Source organism: Trichomycterus rosablanca, chromosome 14 (genome assembly GCF_030014385.1).
Source record: "Trichomycterus rosablanca isolate fTriRos1 chromosome 14, fTriRos1.hap1, whole genome shotgun sequence".
NCBI classification, from domain to species: Eukaryota; Metazoa; Chordata; class Actinopteri; order Siluriformes; family Trichomycteridae; genus Trichomycterus; species Trichomycterus rosablanca.
The window spans coordinates 23,809,089-23,835,656 of record NC_086001.1 but is presented as its reverse complement, the minus strand read 5'-3'; the positions used below and the strand labels follow the sequence as shown (position 1 = coordinate 23,835,656).

Here is a 26,568-nt window from a genome sequence, read left to right as displayed (position 1 = left end):
CCGTTGCTGCAAAGTTGCCAGATTTTGGCCCCTGAGCAAGGACTTGAACACACATTTCTTTTGAACTGAATTTCTTTTGTTTCACTGACCGGTGACGTTATCGGTAACAGCCAGTGTATCACTGGTACCGGTCAGGTACCGGTGTATCATGTTGTGACCCAGGCTAACTAAAGCTGGTCCTGCCCGGCCTACAAACTTGAAAAGTCGTACAAACGGATCAAATGTGATCATGAGACCAGCTGTAATTTTAGTACGAGTCCAGTACTGTGGTCTGTTGTTTTCATTACTGAACTCAAAACTGAGCTCAAATAAGGTGTACGCTCCGTGGGGCCCTAAAAAAAAAGCAGAACCATTATTAGTATTATTATCATCACTTTCTATAGTCACTATATATCATATATACATTTACTCTCCACACACACTTACTCTGACCCAGGGTTTGTACCGGCGTCTGTTCCACTATGCTCCCGTCCTCAGACCCGGTTTGTACCGGCGTCTGTTCCACTATGCTCCCCTCCTCAGACACGGTTTGTACCGGCGTCTGTTCCACTATGCTCCCGTCCTCAGACCCGGTTTGTACCGGCGTCTGTTCCACTATGCTCCCCTCCTCAGACACGGTTTGTACCGGTGTCTGTTCCACTATGCTCCCGTCCTCAGACACGGTTTGTACCGGCGTCTGTTACACTATGCTCCCCTCCTCAGACCCGGTTTGTACCGGCGTCTGTTCCACTATGCTCCCCTCCTCAGACCCGGTTTGTACCAGCGTCTGTTCCACCTTGCTCCCCTCCTCAGACCCGGTTTGTACCGGCGTCTGTTCCACTATGCTCCCCTCCTCAGACCCGGTTTGTACCGGCGTCTGTTCCACCTTTCTCCCGTCCTCAGACCCGGTTTGTACCGGCGTCTGTTCCACTATGCTCCCCTCCTCAGACCCGGTTTGTACCGGCGTCTGTTCCACCTTGCTCCCCTCCTCAGACCCGGTTTGTACCGGCGTCTGTTCCACTATGCTCCCCTCCTCAGACCCGGTTTGTACCGGCGTCTGTTCCACCTTTCTCCCGTCCTCAGACCCGGTTTGTACCGGCGTCTGTTCCACCTTGCTCCCGTCCTCAGACCCGGTTTGTACCGGCGTCTGTTCCACCTTGCTCCCCTCCTCAGACCCGGTTTGTACCGGCGTCTGTTCCACTATGCTCCCGTCCTCAGACCCGGTTTGTACCGGCGTCTGTTCCACCATGCTCCCGTCCTCAGACCCGGTTTGTACCGGCGTCTGTTCCACTATGCTCCCCTCCTCAGACCCGGTTTGTACCGGCGTCTGTTCCACCTTGCTCCCCTCCTCAGACCCGGTTTGTACCGGCGTCTGTTCCACTATGCTCCCCTCCTCAGACCCGGTTTGTACCGGCGTCTGTTCCACTATGCTCCCGTCCTCAGACCCGGTTTGTACCGGCGTCTGTTCCACTATGCTCCCCTCCTCAGACCCGGTTTGTACCGGCGTCTGTTCCACCTTTCTCCCGTCCTCAGACCCGGTTTGTACCGGCGTCTGTTCCACTATGCTCCCCTCCTCAGACCCGGTTTGTACCGGCGTCTGTTCCACCTTGCTCCCCTCCTCAGACCCGGTTTGTACCGGCGTCTGTTCCACTATGCTCCCCTCCTCAGACCCGGTTTGTACCGGCGTCTGTTCCACCTTTCTCCCGTCCTCAGACCCGGTTTGTACCGGCGTCTGTTCCACTATGCTCCCCTCCTCAGACCCGGTTTGTACCGGCGTCTGTTCCACCTTGCTCCCGTCCTCAGACCCGGTTTGTACCGGCGTCTGTTCCACCTTGCTCCCCTCCTCAGACCCGGTTTGTACCGGCGTCTGTTCCACCATGCTCCCGTCCTCAGACCCGGTTTGTACCGGCGTCTGTTCCACCTTGCTCCCGTCCTCAGACCCGGTTTGTACCGGCGTCTGTTCCACCTTGCTCCCCTCCTCAGACCCGGTTTGTACCGGTGCCTGTTCCACCTTGCTCCCCTCCTCAGACCCGGTTTGCACCGAACACCCTGTAACTGCTCTTATCAGTTCAATACAGCATCATTTCTGTGTATCCTCAGTAACAGGGTTAGGCTGGTAAAGTCGCACCTAGCAAAAATATAACGGGTCTTACACCGTCATATAGGAACAAACCAGTTACATCTCACAATCACATTTATGCTGTCCGTTTTACTTCAATAATTACTCAAACAATAATGAACATAAAAAAATCACAATATTTCATAATGCTTTGCTATCGTTGCAAAATGAAAGCCAACCGTAAACAGCAGAACCGCGACCCAGATCAGTCACACAGCAACAGAAAATCATAAGCACTTATGTGCTTACCTGATCTATATCCATGTGTTGTTCCATTAGGGATATAATCCACAAGACCATCCTGTATGTTTCCAGATTATATAAATCCATCCCCAACTGTTTTATCCTCCTAACTAATGTATGTAAACTATTGTAGATCATTTATTCTCTCGGCCAGTGTTGCCAACTCCTCAGTAAGGAAAGTAGCTATTGGCTGTCCTAAAAGTCGCTAAATGACGTCATCACCTAATTTGCATAAGGTCAATTTGCATGTAATTGACGCTGTAGAAGAAAGGAATAACATCGTGGGAGAGACAAAAAGTGGGTAAAAACAACCTAAATATGTTTAGAACTACAAATGAACATTCTTCTGTTGATTTGTGGTTTGTTTTTGTTTTTTAAGACAACATTGAGCTACTCTGGGCAGGGTTACCAGATTGCGACCAGATTCAGCCAAAATGCATGAAAAAATGCCCAACACACAGGATAAGCAGATGATGTTTAGCATTTCACAAATAATAAACCAGTTAAACCATCATGACGTACAAATTAATATCTTAAAATGTACAGATCAGTAATTATACATATAAAGAACAAATTATTTTTGCTTGCATGTCTTTAAAACAATTTCCAACAAAACCCGCTATTCTGGTGGAAAACAGCCCAATCTGGCAACTCTGACTGTGATACTGACCGCCCGTGAGTGCTTTTGGGGGGGAGGGGGGGGGGGGGGCGTTCACAGCAGCACCCGCTGCTCGGTGAGGACAGTAACTGCAGAACAATATGTGTTTTCACATTCGAGTCTCCAAGTCTCCAGTAACACCAGAAAAAGTCGCTAGATTTGTCGCTAGTCGCTTTTTTGAAAAAAAGTCGCTAAAGGGGTCTGAAAAGTCGCTAAATATAGCGACAAAGTCGCTAAGTTGGCAACACTGCTCTCGGCTTTCCAGGTAAAAAGCTTAAATTGGTGATTTATTCACTAAACTGTCATTTATACAACAACCAATAAAGAAAGAGATTGAAATTCCGCCCAGAATGTGAATTCTGAAGCTCTGATTGCTTTATACATCTGAATCTCTTCACCAAATGAACCGATTCATGGAGTTGTTTATGCACAACATCATAATGAAACAGAGTGAGTCGTTTCTGACTCGTTAACTCGTGATTCAGTTCGCAGCCACAAATGCGTAAATGCTCCGCAGGATCGAACAGCCTAACGGGCCGGTTTCATGTCCACTTCTTTACAGGTTGTAAAATCTACAAAAAAAAAGTACAAGTACACAAAAAACTCCTCAATTACAGTAACGCGAGTAAATGTCATTCCTTACTTTCCACCTCTGAGTTTGGGTCACAGTGTTACCCACTGATCCACCATGTGGCCCATACAGCTCAAATAATGGTGTCATTTTTAAACTCATTTATTAACAACATCAATAATAATAATAATAATAACACATTCTGAGTCTCTGGAGGATGAGTGTCTACATGTTTATGTAGTTTGGGTGTGATTTGTTAAATCATCTACTGTCACACTGCACCTGAAATAAACAGCTAACAATGCTACAAATCAGTAAATAATGTTCACAAGAACTTTTAAATAAAAAAGTTAAATGAGATGAAATCTGTAGAGCTGCTCTAAACATCTACCATTTCAGCCCCGCTGTCATGAAGTTCCCTCAGCTTCCTAATTCCTATTCATTCATGGAGACACTGGCACAAGATACAAACTGGTTTAACTAAATGTGAACTAGTTTAAAATGTTCAGTAACAATAATACCTCCAGTTACGTTCTATGTATATATTTTACCACTCTTAGAGGCTTCCAGGTTACAGTTTTCCATCTACATTAACAATACAAACATTAAAATTACAGATCTGCATTAACAAAACTTCTTGTGTTTTAGCCAACTTCTGTGCACTGATAAAAATAGATAATTCCATAGATAGTAAATACGCTATATGTGCATGCACAGTAGTGTAGGTTAGCTGTACGTTCATTAAATATACTTTTAATGAAATGTATTTAATAATACAGATAAATAAAGCTCATCATGTATAACACAGACTGGTGAGTATAGAAACATAATTGTGTACATCAGGTTTGGATCCTGATCTGAAACAGTGGTTAATAGAAGTGCTTCAAAATATTTATCATATTTTGTCTGATTATCTGATTTAATATTAAAGGCTTGATTATTCAGGACTAGTTAGATTTCTGTAGCAGGATTAGTTTATTTCTGTTGCGAGTGTTTTGTCTGTAGCTCAGTAGGCAGAGCTCTGGGCTGTCAATTCCCAGTTGTGTATAGCAGAAATTGTTGGACCCTTGAGCATGGCTTTATCTCTCAAAGCTCTGACCCCAGCTTCTAAACAGATTAGCTGGAACATGTTGAGTAGTTTACTCAAAATAAATGTACACTCATTTGTGTGCATGTGTGTACCTGTACTCTGTGCTGTTGTACTTTTGATGATCCACCTGACCAGGCAGCAGTTCAGTATTGGTGAGAATGAAAGGCGTGGCTTGATGATGTGGAGATCAGCGCTGCTTCCTACCTGTGCCAGTGTCTGCCCGTCAGTACCAGAGTGTAAAACAGCGCCTACACACTTCTGACCCACAGCCTGAGAGAAAGAGAGAGGGAGGAGATGATGATGGTGTCACTGAAGCGGAAAAGTCTGACTAGTTTAATTAGTTTAGGTTCCGTTTATAGATCTGGTAGATGGTGTTCGGGCATTGATGGTGTTTGTGGGGTTGTTGGTGGTGCTGGTGGTGTTTATGACTCTCACTGTGGTTCAGTAGAGTTGGAAAAAAGGACAGAATCACAAATTCTGCTCTCTACCAGAAAATTCTGAGGTAAAGCGTTGCGTAATGTGATTTTATTCTGAACAGGATTTGACCCTAAACAGGGAGAAGATTCAGTAGGATTCTTGTGGGACACAAAGAGGAAGGTTCACTTTATTTTCTGATATAAATATGTTACATTCATTATTATAATCTGAACACAATTATAAATTTTTATCAGTGTTAAATCCACAATCCTCTGTTTCAGGGTGTGGCTCTTTAATTAAAAGTCCAGGCCGCTGTGAGCAGGGTTCGAACCTACGCGGGGAGACCCCATTGGATTTCAAGGCCAACGCCTTAACCTCTCGGCCATGCTCTTTCTGCTTTTTCTTGTTTGCATGTTTCCATGGTCTCCAGTCTGTGTGAAAGCCGCTGAGACGTTCCTCCAGTGTCGCAGTGCAGCTCAGTGATGTTGTGAAGCCGAGAGAGAGAGAGGAAAGGGCAGAGCGAACCCGAGAGGGGGCGAAGAGACCGAACATCTCACGTGTCCTTCAGAGTAAGTCGTCCTATAGATCCGCTCACTACACAACAACTACGCAAACAATGAAGGTGCGCAGAGACTGTTATAAAACTTTATTCATTCTTAAAATATCAATCTGTGTTTCTCTGGGATTTCAATCTTCCACACAGTGACACTGAATTAGCAAAAAGCACCAATGTTTCATTTTACTTCAAACTGAGGTAAATAATAAACTCACAGCAGCAACAGTGAAACGTGGTGGTGGTAGTGTAAAGATGTGGATGCTTTGCAGCTTCAGGGCCTGAGTGATATTACAGAACCATAAATTCTGCTCTCTATCTGAAAATCCTGATATATATATACGCGCCATGAACCAATCAGATTTAACATCATTAAACAAGTTTATAGTTTGTTTCTCAATTATTATTATTATTATTATTATTATTATTTGTCATTATACCACTAGCACTGCTCATTGTCTGCATGTTTTTTCTGTAGCTCGGTTACGGCTCTCAAACTTAAACTCAAAAGAAGCTTTATTGGCATGACTAATAAGGACATTCGTATTGCCAAAGCAAGTTAGAGAGAAATAATAAAAAGAACAATAAAAAAGAACAAATATATACAAAACAGTTACATGTGCAAAAATATAAAATAGAATAAAATATTAATAAAAACAGTGCAAAATAATAACAATAAAAATTATAATATTTACATTAATGAGGTAATGAGCTCTCTCTCTCTCTCTCTCTCTCTCTGTGTGTGTGTGTGTGTGTCGCTTGCTCTCTCCGCGATACTGAAAGTGATTTGAATTTTGACAATAAACAGCTCTTATTATGACTGATTAATTCCCTCTACTGATGGAAGCGGAATGGTTGAATTACAGCCGATAAGAACTGCACTGAAATATAAATATATATTATAACGACTCCCAGAGGTGCGACTCGGTTTCTTTTGTTCATTTTAAAGAGCCGTTCAACAGAATCGGATCGTTCGCGAACGACTCATCACTATAGGCAACGGACGCAACCCGCGTTGACGTTGTAGCATGGGGAAAGGGGCGTGTGAGAAAAATGTTGATGTTTTAGGCGGCTAATGGTCTACATTTTCATGATAAGTTGACTTTTTTGTATTTTAAATTTATTTCATTTTTAATATCAGTAACGTCAGAATATTTTTGATGGCACCCCTGACGAAGCCAGACGGCACCCCGGTTGAGAAAGGCTGATCTAGTACACTATCTAGTTCACTAAGTAAAAAACATAAATTCTTCTCTAATATACAATCTAGTGCACTATGTAGGGAACATAAATCTATTATCTTTCACACTATTTAGTGCACTATGTAGTACACATTAATGTGTTTGTGACGCGAACAATTAGCTAAGTAGCTCAGTTAGCAGCTCCTAAAAGTTCTGTTATCACCCAAATCCGTTGGTGTGTGCGAGATGTTTTATTTTTATTATTTTTGGGGTGGGGGGGATTATCTGGTCCGGGGGTACCTCCCTGAAATTAGTTTTTGCAACTTGAGATGCCTGACACTCTGTCCTAGACGTTCTTCCAAGCAGTTTCTCTAATGCTTCTCTCTGTTCTTTCTTATACCTTTTGTAATCTATGAATCTGAGTTTGACTGTTTTCTGTGTATTACAGTGTTTACAGAGTCCAGTGGGGTGATTCCCTATTCTGTGTAATGTTTGAATCCGGTGCTGATGTGACTGTAGTGACTGTCACCTCATCCCCCAACCCGCTCAGGAAACTAGTTTTTCTGCTCATTTAAGAAGTCACGTTCATCCTGACCCACTTATGAAAACAGTTTTTCACATGTTGACTCAGATGTTACTTATAAAACGTGTTCTTCACATACCTGAGCGGTTGCTACAGTCTGAGCAAATGGTCACCTGTCATAACATTGTATACCAAAGAGATGTGTCTGTGTCAGAGGCGGAGCATTTGAAAGGTACCATTAAAAGGTAATGAAACAGTGGTCTCTTTTTAAAGTTTAAAAATTACCCCAAACTGTTACTTTATGTCGAGGGAATATTTGGTCTGGGGGATGCACCAAAAACAGATCTGTCTTGAGTTAGAAGCTGCTGGAACATGGCTGACACAAATTCTATGGATGTTAGTTCTGCTCTTAGGTATTAGGAATAAGAAGTTTTATGGAGAAAACTGTTTGACATTAAAACATCAAGCAAATGCAAAATAAGTTTAATTGCTCCAAAAAGCACAAAATAATTTACCAACATCATGTGTGGTGGTTTTTACAAAAATAATAATCAATAATAAAAAACAATATGCTGGTTCTGGTTGGTTAACGTTCATCTTCATCTTGTTCTGAACATTCTCCTCAGTCACACCAACAACCTGCATGTTCTCCCTCACAACATCCATAAATCTCCTCTGTGGCCTTCCTCTCCTCCAGCCTGACGGTTCCATCCTTTATATCCCTCTCCCTATATAACTCTTATACCTCCTCTGCACATGCTCAAACCATCTCAATCTCACCTCACTAACTTCAAAACATCCCACCTGCACTATCCTTATAATAAACTCCCTCCTGATCTCCTCCATCCTCGTCACTAACAATGAGAATCACAGCATCCTCATCTCTGCCACCTCCAGCTCAGTGTCATGGCCTCCAAGCCTTACAACATAGCAGACTACCGTCATGTAGACTCTTCTCCTCTCACTTTAGCACACACAAAAGCATCGTTCATTCTCTCACATTCCAAGATTTTGTTAAACAATCTAGTTATTAAATCGAATAAGAATTTGTTAAAAACAGAAATATCATTGATTTATTACCATTACAATCATATTCATTCATTATAAACACAACAACATTCCTAATGAAAATTTAATACAAACAAAAATCAATGTGACCACAAAATATTCTACATTATTAACAAGAAAAAAATTGTTTTAGATTAGGGATGAACTAAAATTCAAATATATGTTAACAGTGAAAACGATGAAAACTCATAAACCTGGAAATAAAAAAAAAACCAGTTACTTAACTTCAGTTCATTACCACCATGTTTAGCTGGATGAAGCACCAATTAATCTGAAGACGTCACTCACTAACCGTCCCACTCATTTAGCTCACTCACTTTCATAGACTCATTTACACACATTTGTAGCATTTAGCCGACACTTTTATACAAAACATCTCTTTCAACACTGTAAGCATTGATACAGTTCGTCTCAAGTGTGAATGCGCTGCTGGGTTTTGAGTGACTCTGTGTAATAAAACTCTTCACACACTGAGATCATTATTAAGGTTTCTCTTCAGTGTGAATGCGCTGGTGTTTTTTGAGAGCACTCTGTTGATTAAAACACTTTCCACTCTGTGAGCACTGATATGGTTTATTTCCAGTGTGAATGCGCTGGTGGATTTTATAGGCACTCTGTTGATTAAAACTCTTTCCACACTGTGAGCACTGATATGGTGTCTCTCCAGTGTGAATGCGCTGGTGTACTTTAAGATTACTCTGTATATTAAAACTCTTTCCACACTGTGAGCACTGATACGGTTTCTCTCCAGTGTGAATGCGCTGGTGTTTTTTGAGATGACTCTGACAATTAAAATTCTTCTCACACTGTGAGCACTGATACGGTTTCTCTCCAGTGTGAATGCGCTGGTGTTTTTTGAGATGACATTGACAATTAAAACTCTTCTCACACTGTGAGCACTGATACGGTTTCTCCCCAGTGTGAATGCGCTGGTGTACTTTGAGAGCACTCTGTGTATTAAAACTCTTCTTACACTGTGAGCACTGATACGGTTTCTCCCCAGTGTGAATGCGCTGGTGTACTTTGAGAGCACTCTGTTCAGTAAAACTTTTCTCACACTGTGAACACTGATACGGTTTCTCTCCAGTGTGAATGCGCTGGTGTTTTTTGAGATGACTCTGACAATTAAAACTCTTCTCACACTGTGAGCACTGATACGGTTTCTCCCCAGTGTGAATGCGCTGGTGTACTTTGAGAGCACTCTGTTCAGTAAAACTTTTCTCACACTGTGAACACTGATAAGGTTTCTCTCCAGTGTGAATGCTCTGGTGTTTTTTCAGATCACTCAGTCCATTAAAGCCTTTTCCACACTGTGAGCACTGATACGGTTTCTCTCCAGTGTGAATGCGCTGGTGTATTTTTAGATTAGTCTGTGTATTAAAACTCTTCTCACACTGTGAGCACTGATACGGTTTCTCTCCAGTGTGAATGCGCTGGTGTTTTTTGAGATTACCCTGTTGATTAAAACTCTTTTCACACTGTAAGCACTGATATGGTTTCTTTCCAGTGTGAATGCGCTGGTGTTTTTTGAGATGACTCTGTGTATTAAAACTCTTTCCACACTGTAAGCACTGATACGGTTTCTCTCCAGTGTAAATGCGCTGGTGTATTTTAAGAGCATTCTGTCCATTAAAACTCCTTCCACACTGTGAGCACTAATACGGTTTCTCTCCACTGTGAATGCGCTGGTGTTTTTTTAGATTACCCTGTTGATTAAAACTCTTCTCACACTGTGAGCACTGATACAGTTTCTCTCCATTGTGAATGCGCTGGTGTATTTTAAGCTCACTCTTTGTATTAAAACTCTTCCCACACTGTGAGCACTGATATGGTTTCTCTCCATTGTGAACGCGCTGGTGTCTTTTGAGATGACTCTGTCTATTAAAACTCTTTCCACACTGTGAGCACTGATACGGTTTCTCTCCACTGTGAATGCGCTGGTGTATTTTGAGCTCACTCTTTCTATTAAAACTCTTTCCACATTGTGAGCACTGATATGGTTTCTCTCCAGTGTGAATGCGCTGGTGTATTTTGAGATCACTCTGTCTATTAAAACTCTTCCCACACTGTGAGCACTGATACGGTTTCTCTCCAGTGTGAATGCGCTGGTGTATTTTGAGATCACTTTGTCTATTAAAACTCTTCCCACACTGTGAGCACTGATACGGTTTCTCTCCACTGTGAATGCGCTGGTGTATTTTGAGCTCACTCTGTCTATTAAAACTCTTCTCACACTGTGAGCACTGATACAGTTTCTCTCCACTGTGAATGCGCTGGTGTATTTTAAGCTCACTCTTTGTATTAAAACTCTTTCCACACTGTGAGCACTGATATGGTTTCTCTCCATTGTGAACGCGCTGGTGTCTTTTGAGATGACTCTGTCTATTAAAACTCTTTCCACACTGTGAGCACTGATACGGTTTCTCTCCACTGTGAATGCGCTGGTGTATTTTGAGCTCACTCTGTCTATTAAAACTCTTTCCACATTGTGAGCACTGATATGGTTTCTCTCCAGTGTGAATGCGCTGGTGTATTTTGAGATCACTCTGTCTATTAAATCTCTTTCCACACTGTGAGCACTGATACGGTTTCTCTCCAGTGTGAATGCGCTGGTGTATTTTGAGATCACTTTGTCTATTAAAACTTTTCCCACACTGTGAGCACTGATACGGTTTCTCTCCAGTGTGAATGCGCTGGTGTATTTTGAGATCACTCTGTCTATTAAAACTCTTCTCACACTGTGAGCACTGATACGGTTTCTCTCCACTGTGAATGCGCTGGTGTATTTTAAGCTCACTCTTTGTATTAAAACTCTTCTCACACTGTGAGCACTGATATGGTTTCTCTCCATTGTGAACGCGCTGGTGTCTTTTGAGATGACTCTGTCTATTAAAACTCTTTCCACACTGTGAGCACTGATACGGTTTCTCTCCACTGTGAATGCGCTGGTGTATTTTGAGCTCACTCTGTCTATTAAAACTCTTTCCACATTGTGAGCACTGATATGGTTTCTCTCCAGTGTGAATGCGCTGGTGTATTTTGAGATCACTCTGTCTATTAAATCTCTTTCCACACTGTGAGCACTGATACGGTTTCTCTCCAGTGTGAATGCGCTGGTGTATTTTGAGATCACTTTGTCTATTAAAACTTTTCCCACACTGTGAGCACTGATACGGTTTCTCTCCAGTGTGAATGCGCTGGTGTATTTTGAGATCACTCTGTCTATTAAAACTCTTCTCACACTGTGAGCACTGATACGGTTTCTCTCCACTGTGAATGCGCTGGTGTATTTTAAGCTCACTCTTTGTATTAAAACTCTTCTCACACTGTGAGCACTGATATGGTTTCTCTCCATTGTGAACGCGCTGGTGTCTTTTGAGATGACTCTGTCTATTAAAACTCTTTCCACACTGTGAGCACTGATACGGTTTCTCTCCACTGTGAATGCGCTGGTGTATTTTGAGCTCACTCTGTCTATTAAAACTCTTTCCACATTGTGAGCACTGATATGGTTTCTCTCCAGTGTGAATGCGCTGGTGTATTTTGAGATCACTCTGTCTATTAAATCTCTTTCCACACTGTGAGCACTGATACGGTTTCTCTCCAGTGTGAATGCGCTGGTGTATTTTGAGATGACACTGGAACCTGAAGCTCCTCCCACACTGTGAGCAGACGTTTCCTTCTTCCTGTGTGGGACTGAGAGAGGTGTTAATGCTGACAGTACCAGAGGACGTTTCCTGATTACTGGAGCTTCTGGTGGGCGTCAGATCCTCATGTTCAGTCTTAATCTTCACCAGAGTCTCATATTTATCATGGTTGCAGCTCTTGATGTGATTGTGGAGCTGATTTTGGGTTGTAGAGGAACGTGGACACGAGGAGCAGCAGAAATCCTTGTTCAGTTCTGAAGCAGAAAATAATCAAATACATTTATAACATTATAAATAATAAATACATTTATAACATTATAAATAATCAAATACATTTATAACATTATAAATAATCAAATACATTTATAACATTATAGATCATCAAACACATTTATAACATTATAAATAATCAAATACATTTAAAACATTATAAATAATAAATACATTTATAACATTATAAATAATCAAATATATTTATAACATTATAAATAATAAAAAAACATTTATAACATTATAAATAATAAATACATTTATAACATTATAAATAATAAATACATTTATAACATTATAAATAATCAAATACATTTATAACATTATAAATAATAAATACATTTATAACATTATAAATAATCAAAAACATTTATAACATTATAAATAATAAATACTGTTAGTAATTGTTAAACTGAGATCTGATGCTAAAGTCCTGTAACGTGATTCATCCTGCATTCATCATTTCCTGCTCACACTGATCTGCATGAGCACAATACAAGCTTTCACTGTATGATGCTTCATCCCAGGTTCCTCTGATTCTATTCAATCCAAATCTTATTTTACTCAAGATAAAAAATATCTTACCGAGTTCATCTTTATCTTCAGGTTCTTCCTTCTTCACAGGCTTCATCTGGAAAGCTCCACACTGTTGGTCCTCTGGGGTGAGGTGTTCCTCAGAGGTGACGTGTTCCACAGGGATTAAAGTTCCTTCACCTGAAATTCATCAATATGTGAAGAAGAAACTCAACAACTGGAGGAAACTGAAGGTTGTGGGTTTAGTTACCACAAATAAATACTACTTAGATTTAATCCAGACTGGAAGTATCAGCACTTCTACACAGGACAGTACGGTACAGTACAGGTTCTAATCCCACTATCCACATTCTCTTATTATTTCTACTATACTAACCACACTGTACTGTACTAACATGGCAAATTGCTCCACATTTACTTACAGAAGTAACTTCCATCTTCTTCCTCCTCCTTTTTTATTAGTTTCTCTTGGAATCCTTCATTTTGTAGATCTATGGGGGTGACGTGTCCTTCTTCTGCTGACTGCATTATTAAAAGATCTGACAGGCAGACAGACAGATAGACAAATGTACTTTATTCCCTATTAAAGAGAAATCCAGGAAAATTCTTTCAGACTGTTTTAACTGTTTATTTTTAATGCTGTGAGGCTGTAAACAGAGTGAAAATGTTGAAACTATTGTGGGACTGAGCAGCATCAGACAGAAAAGACTTCTAATAGAACTTTTTGGGTTGGTTTCACAGACAGGGATTAAGCCTAGTCCTAGACTACACAGCATTTTGAATGGAGATTCTCTATTTAAAGCAACATATAGTCCTGGACTATAAGCCTTAATCCCTGTCTGGGAAACAACCCTTTGAGTTTGGTGGAAGTGGTTTTGTGGCCCAAAGTGAAATGATTAAGTCTGATGTTCTTTACATCTAGTTTCTCATCCACTCCCAATAACAGTGCTGTACTAATACTTTTAACTTTTACTATAAACCTGTAAAACAACCTGTAAACAAAGCTACAAGAACTCGCTGTTTCTATCAAACATTAAAAACTGTAAACAAAGCTGAAAATGTGACGCGTTTATATCAAAATGTTACATTTAATAATGAATAAACTCTGAATCCGTTACAATCCACTGATTCATCGGTTCAATGAATCGGTTCATCATTACTGAATCATGTGTGATGCTAACAGTTAGCGGAGCAGCTAATAGTTTGTGTGTTTAAATAAAACTGGAGTTAAAGCTCCTCAAATCCTCACAGTGATGTTTTATTATGAACTCTAGTTTTATTATTAATTAGAATGTGGTTATAATGAAATATAAGGGTTATAATTAAATACATATTTTACTTACAGATGAGGCTCTACAGTACAAACACAGCAGCTTCTTGTTCTTCTTATGATGTTTAATGGCGGTTGGCAGAACAACTTAAGACGCACCAGCGTCACCAACTGGACTGGAGTTGAACAGCAGCTTAGCAGTAAAACATCTCCATTAGCCGTGTATCTCTCAGCTACAGTGTTGGGGGGAACGCGGTACAGTCACGTGATTACTTTTCATCTGTAACGAAGTCATGTAACGCGTTACAGTTAAATATTTGTAATGACATTACAGGTACTGTGATGAGGGATGAGTCGTTACCGAACGAACCGATTCTATTGAACGACTCTTTGAAATGAACTAAAGGAACCGAGTCGCTCCTCTAGTATAAGGACAAATAATTAAGGAATAAACTCGTTTAATGATGTTAAATCTGATTGGTTCATGGCGTGTATGTTTTAAAGCAGAAACAAACACAAACACATCTCTGCACAAGAGAGGATTTTTCTGAAAATAAATAAATAAAGTAAATAGATGGAATTTGTTTGTAGATGTGATTCCAGTATACAGTATTTGTTTGGGTTTAGAATGTAACGTGAAAGTAAAGTAATGAGGAACGAGATTACATGTTCCAGGAAGTAATGAGTAAAGTAATCCCATTACAATTTTAGTTAAGTAATAAGTAATGAGTAATGGATTACTTTTTTGAGTAATTACCCCAACACTGCTCAGGTAGCTTTAGAGAGGACTACAGTCAGTCCTAGACGTTCTTCCAAGCAGTTTCTCTAATGTCATGTTTTGTTTTCCAACTCACACATTCACACCAGTAGAAGCTTAAAAATAACACTACAAACCAACTAGTCTATAAGCACAAGAGGATTCATCTTTATAGACGGTGCTGTTTATGCTTTTACACTTTAAAACACAACATCAACAATTAATAATTATTAAAATAAAATAATAATAGTCACAAATCTGTACCCAAGCAACAAGCTGTAATTTATTTCTAGCAGCACTAGATGGAGACGATGTCTGTACAACATTTTGAACTTCACTTTAAAAGTCAGTTGAATGTGTTTTACTGTAGTAAGAATGAAAGTATGAGCTGATCTTTGTCTCATTGTGTAGCTTTGATGAAGAAAAAGCCGCTGGGTCAGTGTGTAACAGGAGGTTTGGAGTGAAGGTGGGTGTGTGTGGATAAAAGCTTCCAGCAGCTGGTATTCCTAGGCAGTCTCCCATCAAAGTACTAACCAGGCCCGATCCTGCTTAGCTTCTGAGATTGGACGTTCTCAGGGTGGTGTGGCCGTAAGCAAGAGACGCTGCAAGTAAGCTGCTTCTTATAGACAACTGTCGTTCAGCCTTTCACTCCGCTGTGTGTCGTCTTTTACTTTCTCTGTTCTATTCAGCTGCTGCTGCTGATCCTCTTTCACCTGCATTTGGTACAAAAACACCACAACAAATCATCTGGATTCAACCTTTTCTCAACCATGTATCAGAAAAGTCGTCATTGCTGCCTGCAACACCTTACAAAACACCTTATTCTTGCCGTTGTGATGTTGTATTGAAAACTAATAAATACTTTATAAATAATAAATAACAGGTAATAATAAATAATGACATAGGAGCTGGAAAAGGGGGAGCAGTCTAACAACAAATTCCTGATGGTTTGGTTTAGGCTGGTTTAGAAAGACAGTCGAGTTTTGCAAAATTTTGTTCAGTCTTAATAATCGTGTGTAGTAAAGGATGATTGGATCTCGTAGTAACCACTGGAACGCCTCATTGCTTCAGTATTTACATATTAAGTAAAACTGGTGATGCTGTAAGAAAAAGGAAACAAACAAAAACCATCAACCATGATCATAAAACACAGTAACCCCAACCTCTGCACAACAGTACAACCCCCCACCCCCACCCCCCACCCACTGTGTACATCCACCCAGCACCTTACAGAATGTGAGGATGAGGGTTCAATCATAAACTGTTTTACAAAGACATGCCAACAGTATCAGAATTTAGGATGTAATAACACTCACAATCATTTACACAATGTATTATCCCCATCAATAACATATTCATCTCTTATACACACAAAACCAATAAACTAAACCAGATCATCCCTTAAACCAGTGGTGTTTAATAATACAGGAGAAAATCCACCTTCACAATCACTGTAGTTGGTGTCCTCTGTTCCCAAATCATTACAGAATGCTGTTATAAGACATACCCATGTCCCAACTTTTCAAAAACGTGTTGCAGTAATGAAATTTAGAATAAGCACGTACATTTACCACAATTTACTTCAATAAACTTTATTGTAGTGAATTAATTTTTAGGAAAAACTCCCAGCATACAGTCAGTTAGATCTAGCAAATTCCATTAAAATGATGCATTGTTTTTGTAACCCTCCAACAGTGATCCTTGAAGGTTTTTTCCAGAATTACCATCCACTGCATTGTGTGTGAGGGCAAAACAATCTTGGCTCCTCGTCCAGGCAAGTTTGTTAAAGTTCCAGTTGATTGATTTTGGACCTTTTTGTCCATGTTATCAGCTCCACTTACCATATATGGAAGCACTTTGTAGTTTTACAATAACTGACTATAGTCCATCTGTTTCTTTACATGCTTTGTTACCCCTTTCACCCTGTTCTTCAATGGTCAGGACCCCCACAGAGCAGGTTTTATTTAGGTGGTGCTGGTGTGTTAGTGTGTGTTGTGCTGGTATGAGTTGAGTTTTCAAACACCTCACTGTCACTGCTGGAGAATCGTTCACCAACCAAAAATATCCAGCCAACAGCGCCCCGTGGGCAGCATCCTGTGACCACTGATGAAGGTCTAGAAGATGATCGACTCAAACAGCAGCAATAGATGAGCGATCATCTCTGACTTTACATCTACAAGGTGGATCGACTAGGTAGGAGTGTCTAATAGAGTGGACAGTGGGTGGACACGGTATTTAAAAACTCCACTCATACCAGCACAACGCACACTAACACACCAGCACCACCTAAATAAAACCTGCTCTGTGGGGGTCACACACTGAACTTGGGTTACATGATCATTTGCAGGCATTAAGCTTAAACCCCAAAGCTGTGAGAGACTTATAAAACTACACTGAAAAAAATGATTTAAGGCTGTTGTTGATTTTACTCATGTTTCTTTCATTACAGTTACTTAACATATTCGTGTAAGTGCGTAAAACTTGATTTAATTAAGTTGAGTTAATGAAATACAGCTGAATCACCGATTTACTTAATAAATTCATTTTCGGTCAATGCAATATTTCTGAGTTATCTCAACGTGCGTCCACTTTCTTCATCCGGGACATTCGAGGCTGTCTGAACTTTTTCCACTTCAGCAGCGCCATTTTTCCTCTTCAGAAATCAATCCGGTGAGTATTTAGTTTTAACATTTTGTTACATTTTGAGCTGTAATAGCTGTTTTATTCAAAATATTTTCATGTGTATTTTCAAAATATATTATATTTTCAAAATTTAGTTTCATGTGATGTCGGTCTTTTTGGTAAGTGATTCTGGTAATTTTAAATGAATAACAGCATTACGTTTTTAGTTTGGACTTAGTATTCGATATAAAACTTCATTTTAAACCATTTTAGTCGCGTCTTAAGTCCTGTTGTAACATTGTGTAATTTAAATTTAAACCGTAGGTCCAGTTATAACTGAAAAAGAGAAGGTTTTTAGATTTAAAATAATAAAACACGTACATGCAACAATTAGATAATATTCCGTTTGGTGAACATGATTTAATCACGTAGACTACATATTATGGTGAATACTTAATGTAGACATTTATTTCACGATGGTTTAAATAATTACATTGAAAAGTGAAATCAATTTAATTGCGTTTGGACACAACCGGAACTAAATATGTTTGAAGACGCCGGTCAGTGTCATTCTGCACTCCGGAGCAGAAAGTGGCGGTACTGCACAGATTAACTGGATTTTCACTTTCGTCAAATAACAAGTCGTTTACCGCCAGAACTGTGAATGATTAGGTGGCGACACGTTGTCATCAACACTAATCGAAAAAGTAAGTCAAATTAATTTATGTTCGTGTTCGAGTAGGCAACATTCCCACTAGTATAACCAACATTAACATTCGCTGGTTCAATATGAACGTTTCTTAGATGAGAACAGTGCTTCAGTGTACACTGTTAGACATTTCTGTAATTTCTACAGTTATTAACCACATACCACACAGTAAAATACTGTAGCGTCAGTGGGAGGAGCCGTGGTATCCAGGCTTACCGTCAGCGTGTATCCCAGTGTGGCAGACTGGGTGGCTGCGGTGAGAGCTGGATAGGTAGCTTATATGTTTGTCTGTTGTATGAATGTATGTGTGAATGAATGAGTGTACGTCCTAAACCACTGAGAGAACTGCCAAGGGCAGCTCACTCGAGGTCCCGACGCTCGCCTTCCTGCTCGCCGGCGCCACAATACTGTAAATAGTTTTTACAGTACATAACAGTATTTTCCACTGCATCATGACAATTTTGCCTGATGCCAAATACTGAATACAGAGATTTACTGTATTTTTTACATTGAGGTAAATTACTGTAATTACCTTTGGCGCCAAACGATTTTATTGACAAGATTCAACCTAATTTTCAGCTGTGAGAGTTTTAAACTGACATTGTCTGCCTAACGGTTCAGCTTCGGAACCACCACATTATCTCAGGTTTTGCGGGAAGGAGTTCAGGAGAGGCGCGCACACAGAAACAGTTCGGCTATGATGGATGGAGCCGCAGTAGAGCAGCAGAGGTGCTGACCCTTGAAGAGGATTTTTTACACCAAAACTGGGAACCAGCAAAAAATAAAGGTAAAGAGTCTACGACAGTTAGGACAATAAATTAACACTAGTCACGGTTGTCGGGACTGTTGTGCACTATAGGAGCGTTAGCATTACTTGTCGGCAACTTTTTTCCAAAGTAAAACAAGTAAACGTTCCATTTTACAAATGACTGTGAGTTTCATGTTTAAAAGCTAAGTTAGTCAGGTTAGGTGAAATTTATGACACGACAGCGCTAGCATAGTAGCTAATCTCCTGCGACGCTGTAAACTGTGACATCGTTTAACAGTCGCCACAGGATCCTTACAAAACATTGGATTTATTTTGAGGATACTGTATTGAATTGCATAGAACTGTTAAAGATGATCTTTCTGTGATTACAGGTGAACAATGCTGAATGGATTGTTAAGAGAAAAGAACAAAGCAGGTTGCAGGTTGAGAAGTGGTTTACCTCGCTGCGTTTGCTACCCAGGGTCTACCTAGGAACACGGTTCATTTCATGTTAAGTCGAGTATGTGAGTCGACAGTGTTGAGTGGAGTTTTATACCAAAACTACTGTGTTTCTGTAACCCTGCATTTCTGAAGCTCTTGTGTTATTTCTAATGTAACTTTATCTAGATTCATTGTTCATTGTTGTACTTTGCATTCAATACTGAATTATTTAACAGTAAAAGTGTTTTTCTGTAATATGAATTAACATGAATTTTGTACATGTTAAGTTAATGCACATTGTGTTATTTTAAATGTGTTGTTTTAAATGTATTTTGAAAGTTGCATGGATTAAAGTAAGAATGTTTTTAAGGAAATTATGTACTTGTACACGTTTTTGTTGAAAGTGCTTTAAGCATTTGCAGTGATTTAAATAAAGAATTTGATATGTTGCAATAATTGTCTGTGTGGATTAAATAGCAGTATTGTGTAAGTTATAAGTCAAATAAGTACAATTTACAGAGTTTTTTAAAATTTTAAATTAAATTTAACAAATAATTACAGTATTGTACAGTTAACCTAAGTTTTTACTGTGGTGTTACTGTAAAATACAATTACAGTAACATTAAGTTACTGTAAAATAAAATACAGTTATGGTACTGTAAATTTGAATTACAGTAATTACACTGTTGCCAGTAAGTTACTGTAAAAACCCTTTGAAATGTCCAGTGAGGGTGAAGATAGCATCTGCCTAATTTAAAATAGTTCTTCATGTAACCTGAAATTTTATTCATAAATCATTAGTTAATAATGAAGATTGGAGAGGAAAGAACAGAAAAGAGTAGAAGTGAAATTCAGAGCTTTTAGTATTTAAAGTGTTATTATTAAATGTTCTTTTATGAGATCTAAAACGATTATAACAAATCAATAAAATGACTAATAGTTTAATGATAAAATATTACTAGCTGTAATACCAATGTAATCAAAATACATCATAAAAAAGTATCAATGGAAATGTAAAATGAAACTATATTATTATTAATAATAAAAGATTCACTAGTTGTACACTGATCGTTTATTTGCCATTTCACCAATATCTGTGACACCCTGGATTCTGGGCTAGTTTCAGCTTCAGGATTGATTTTAGACCAGACATTAGGCTGGTTAATTTTGCTGAACCTGTCAACTCTCACGATTTTCCCACCAAATTGGGCTTGTTTAAAAAATCTGTCATGGTTAAAAATTGGGCCAACATCCAACAGTTCACATATTTCTACACCATAAATACAGATGAATCTATAGGTGGGTGTTTCCTCTTATAGTTTTCTTATAGTTTGCTGAACACAGTACCCTTCAAAAACACCAGCGTATTCACACAGGAGAGAAACCATATTACTGCTCAAAGTGTGGAAACAGTTTTGCTGATTATGGTACCCTTCAAAAACACCAGCGTATTCACACAGGAGAGAAACCGTATAACTGCACAGAGTGTGGAAAGAGTTTTACTCAAAGTAGTGCCCGTAAAGTACACCAGCGTATTCACACAGGAGAAAAGCCGTATTACTGCTCAGTGTGTGGAAAGATTTTTGCTCATGAAAAGAATCTCAAACAGCATCAGTTTATTCACATAGAAAAACAACACCACTGTTAAGAGTGTGGGAAGTATTTTATTGCATATTATGTTCTCCAACACCACCAGCGCATTCACATAGGAGAAAGGTTGTATCACCGTTCACTGTCTGAAAAGAACTTTAGTAAAAGGAATATCCTTTAAGTACACCACACCAGCACATTCACATAAGAGGATGACTCATACTGCTGCTTATAGTGCAGATGAAGTTTTACTGGAAGCAGCATTTTTAATAGACACCAGTACGGTCACACAGAAGTTAAGTTTTTGTGACTGAAGCCGTGTTTCATTTTCAAATATCCATTAGAACTGTTCTACTTTAATTATCAAATGTACATGATGGTATGAATATGATCACTAATCTTTAAATGTAATGTGGTGTAATGTACCAACCTCAGATCTGAATCTGTTTTTGTTCTTTATTCAAGTTTAATCTACTTTAATAAACACAGAACAACTTTTACTTTCAAGTGGAAGAATTTTACCCTGGTCTTTATGGTGTTTGCATAAATTCTTCATATTATGAATGCTAAGTTTTCATAAATGAATAGCCTCTTACTTTAACACTTTTAGGTCTACACTTCCACTTAGCAAATAATAAACCGTCCTCCACCAGAATGTACATGAGAAGGTGTGAATGGAGGGCTGTGGACTGAACAGTGTTGCATTGTTCTATTATCATGAGTCTTTGTTCTTTGTGTTTATCTATAGACCAGATTAGTGGTAGCTAAACTCCTTTGTTAAAAGAAATACTCATATTTACATTTAATTACCCCACCATCTTCTAGTGCATAAAACCCAGTTCATATAAATCCTAATACAGACTGCACTGACATGTTTTGAAATGACATTTAAAAATAAATAAATACTATTGTGGTAGTTCAGGTGTTTTCTTATCATGGAGGTGACCAAGTGTTTCTTTATTGATGAATAAATGTATTTGTTAAACTGTAAATTCCACCCGAGTCCTCTGTGTGATGAGAGTTTGGATTTAAATCTGATGTCAGCAAATGTGTCCACGGTTGTTAAATGGGACTAAACTCACGGTCCATGTATTTGTACGTAGGCTTGAGCTGGAGTGACAATAGAAGATAGATGTAAAGAACTGGGTGGGTAATAATTCAAAATAGTTCTTCATGTAACCTGAAATTCTATTCATAAACCATAACAGGATAAAAACTAAATCATTAATAAAGAAGATTGGTGAGGAGAAAAAAACAGGAGCGTAAAGAACAGAAAAGAGTAGAAGTGAAATTCAGAGCTTTTAGTAATTAAAGTGTTACTATTAAATGTAATAAGAACGACCAATACCGCTACCAGGTCCCACTGTCACTCTGTTAATCACAGTGCTGCTGGTGAAGAAAAGGTTGAATCCAGATGATTTGTTGTGGTGTTTTTGTACTAAATGCAGGTGAAAGAGGATCAGCAACAGCAGCTGAGCGGTGTGTGTGGTTCTCTGTGTGTTTTGTCACTGTTTCAGGATCTTTTATTTGAAAAGCTGCGTGTAGAACAGAGAAAGTAAAAGACGACACACAGCGGAGTGAAAGGCTGAACGACGGATGTCTATAAGAAGCAGCTTGTATACAGTATCTCTCACTTATGGCCACACCACCCTGAGAACAACCAATCTTGGAAGCTAAGCAGGGTCAGGCCTGGTTAATACTTAAATGGGAGACCGCCTGGGAATACCAGGTGCTGGAAGCTTTTATCCACACACACCCACCTTCACTCCAAACCTCCTGTTACACACTGACCCAGCGGCTTTTTCTTAATCAAAGCTACACAGCTCATACTTTCATTCTTACTACAGTAAAACACATTCAGCTGTCTTTTAAAGTAAAGTCCAGACATCGTCGCCATCTAGTGGTGCAAAAAATAAAAATAAATTAAAATAAGTGAAATGTTTATTTTGTACTTTGGTTTTATATTATTTGTGCAAACATTTGTTTTATGCAACTTTAAACCTGAACATTTTAAATGTGTCTTTATTTGCTTTAATTAAGCTAACCAACTGAGCTAACCGGCTGATGTCCTAGGGCAGGTCATATACCCACATACCCAATTCTACATTGACAGCCCTTCAGTTATGGAGCTGCCACACGGAAACGATGGAGAGCTTTACTGTTGTTGAGCAGAACAGATCTTCGTGTGAGATGACTGAGGTTCATGTATTTTTCTTTTAAGAATAAATAAAAGCTGATGCTTTTAACCTCATACTTTCCTAATACTTTTATTCTACATTAGGAACTGGGGAACATGATACTGCAACATACAGAATGAACCCAGAACCCATATAACAGAGCTTTTGACCAATTTAAGCAAGAATTCTATAACAAACTACTGTTTTACTCACTAAATGTTGTGTCTACTTTTCATATTTAAGTCTGTTCCTCGCTGCCTCCAAAAGTTTACTATTTGGCATTTTCACCGCGTTCCTGATCATGAGAGCTGAGTGATTGACTCAGGTAGAGGTGTTTACAGAACAGAGTGGGCAGGCGAAATTCAACCACCACATCACAGACTAGCATTTAGAGGGCGGACCTTCTGTGAATGGCCAGTGGTAGCACTGTAAGCAGTGAAATAAGGCTGTTAAATCAATGAAATACAAAGCATTTGTTTTGACATGTACCTGAGCCAATGACAGATAATATTAATCAAAAATGAAACCAGTTCACTCCAAAAGGAGGATTTTAAGTGTACGTCCTAGCGTTGCGTGAATGGAGGACTGGCAGCTGAAAAGCCGGACTGTCCGCCCTAAAAACTGACGTCTGGCCACCCTACCAGAGACCGGCTGTCCAAAGTGGAAGAACGTCCTTTTGGTTTCAGTAGATGTTAAATGAAGACAGTCGCCCAACATGGGGCTCGAACCCACAACCCTGAGATTAAGAGCCTCATGCTCTACCAACTAAGCTAGTCGGGCTGAACAGACAGTTCATCGGTCAGACCATCAGAGAGATGTAGGTTTACTTCACTAACATCACAACCAGATTAAGAACTAATTTACAGTTTACAATCAAACATAATTCAGAATAAACAACAGAAACAGACACAGACTTGCTGTCACTTTTAAACTACTACCTTGACTTGTGTTGAGTTATGAGATTTGCAGTATGATGTTGTTTGATGTTTGTTGGTGATGAAAAGAAGGCTGGTCTATAGAACCCACAATTAATGCCAACTTCAGTGGTTATACAGTTTGAAAAAGTATTATGGGATGGTCTGTACTAAAAAAACACATTACACATCCCTAAATGTTTTAAATGTTCTATCAACATGTTTTTTTTATTATATTTTAATTAAAAACAACTATTGTGAGATTTATATCCACTTGTCCTGTTGCATTACACAGGAGAGAACCCCCGTTAAAAAAGTAATAAGTAACGTTTACTATGAGTACATTTTAAATCAGTTACTTCTTACTTTTTACTTGATTAGATTTTTAGACTAGTAATTTTACTTGAGTACAATATTTTAGTACTCTTTCCACCTCTGTATTGTAGCAATATGGAGACTTTTTGTTTAGATGTACCAACATACCTGAGTAAAATGTTAATGTTCCCAATACATCTGAATACAGAATATCAACAAACTATCAATGTTCAAAGTGTAGTTAGCGATATATTATTAATATGGAGACTTTTTTAACGAATGTACCAACAGAACTGAGGAAAATGTTGATATCCTCAATAGAGCTGAACACAGAATTCCACTTATCAATCAATGCTAAGTGTAATAATTGATATATTATGATATCACTAATAGCTGAACCCAGAATTCCAGTACAATAACAATGCTAAGTGTAGTTACTGTTATCTTAGCAAAAAATGGATGCTTTTTGTTAAAATGTAACAACATGCCTGAGGAAAATGTCGATGTCCTCAGTACAGCTGAGCACAGAACTTCACTTAGCAATCAGTGCTAAGTGTAATTAGTGATATAAAATCTATATGGAAACTTTTTTAACCAATAAACCAACAGCCTTGAAAATAGTTGATGTTCTTATTATACCAAATATCTTTTACCTCAGTGCCATACGTGAGCTGAACAATGTCAGTTTACTCACTCCTATGTGGTCTTTTTGGCTACTCAGACCACGCCTCTGTTATGTTGATTCCAGCGTACAGACCACTCACCAGTCGCTACAAACCAGAACTAAAACAGGTAAAGACCTGGCTAGCAATAGCCTTTTCTGCTCTTCAGTACACTGACTGGGATGTGTTTTTATTCATCTGAAAACAGGACAGAAGCTTTTAGGAATCAGTAATGAGACAGAGGATTAAGGTTCAATATGTAGATATTTTATTAGCAAACAAGCAATAACAAGCAAAATACATAAATGACCATAACAATACTAATTCTAGACTGGATAGGTGGCCATTTGCCAAGAATGTAGCAACTGCTCAAGTAAACGAAAACATCAGATTGTAAAAAAACTGATTGTACCAAGTTTTATAAGCCAAACAATGAAAATGTGTGAAACACAAGTTATATAAGTAACATCTGTGCCAACATATAAAAATAATAATACATTTTATCTATAGGCGCCTTTGAAAACACTCAAGGACACCTTACAATACAAAACATCAGTACATAATTCATTACACAGATTAAGGGTAGGCGAGTTTAAAGAAAAATACGTTTTAAGGTATGTTTTGAAACCAGGGATTGAATCAATGGTGTGAATGTCAGGAGGGAGAGAGTTCCAGAGATGTGGGGCAGAGTAGCTAAAAGCTCTAGCTCCCATATGAGGTAGACCAAAAAGGAGAGAGTTACAATAATCAATTCGAGATGTGACCAGGCCATGAACAAAACATCAGCACTTCTAGGAGAAAGGAATGGACGTAGACGATTTATGTTACGTAAATGGAAATAAGCAGATCAGATCATCACATCAGGCTCTAAACCTCCTGGTTCTACCCACCATTCACTCCACTATAGATAATCACATTATTTCCCAGTAATAGTTTAACCTAAAGATTTATACTTTTATTATTACTATTTACTTATTAATGTTTACTGTGTAATTATTAGGTAATAGGCCATAAGGTGAACACGTTTTTCGTTTCATCCCGTTCCCATATATGGGCACTAAATGATTTTTACTTTATTAAAAACATCCATTGGTTTAGAACGAGAAACTAAAAGTTCTCCATTTACTTTCCAGCAGTTTTTTTTTAAATTAGTGTTTAAAGTCGGCAATAGTTCCTTCCTCGCGTAGTCATATTTTGATCATGAGCGATAAGGATTTGCGGAGTAATCGTCACTTGCTTCCCGCTGGACCAATCAGGTCGCCGCTCTTTGGAACCGCAATCCAAAATGTCTGCGCCCTTGTCGTAAACATCGAGCAGTGAAGACGAGGATTATAGAACCAGAAAACCTTCCAAATCGCCCCAACAGGGTTACAAACAATGTTACATGTATCTCACTTTCATAAAGAAAGAAGACGCAAAGGATTTTACTCGCACGCGGTGGGATTCATTTAGAAACAGCGTTAAACGCTGGCTTGGATTGGAGGGTGAGAGCCAGAGGATAGCAGAAACA

General features: G+C 39.0%; 1 long non-coding RNA gene and 1 pseudogene across 1 annotated transcript; both read right to left on the bottom strand.

The window, feature by feature from the left end:
* Positions 1 to 3,841: 3,841 nt before the first annotated feature.
* LOC134325956 (uncharacterized) lies at positions 3,842 to 4,839 on the bottom strand. The gene is made up of 3 exons (XR_010014432.1): positions 4,753 to 4,839; positions 3,962 to 4,024; positions 3,842 to 3,865 (listed from the first exon to the last, which is right to left on the bottom strand). It is a non-coding gene; the product is annotated as an uncharacterized LOC134325956 (long non-coding RNA).
* A 3,025-nt stretch (positions 4,840 to 7,864) lies between these two features.
* LOC134326224 (zinc finger protein 585A-like) overlaps positions 7,865 to 26,568 on the bottom strand; it is a 60,151-nt pseudogene continuing 41,447 nt past the window's right edge.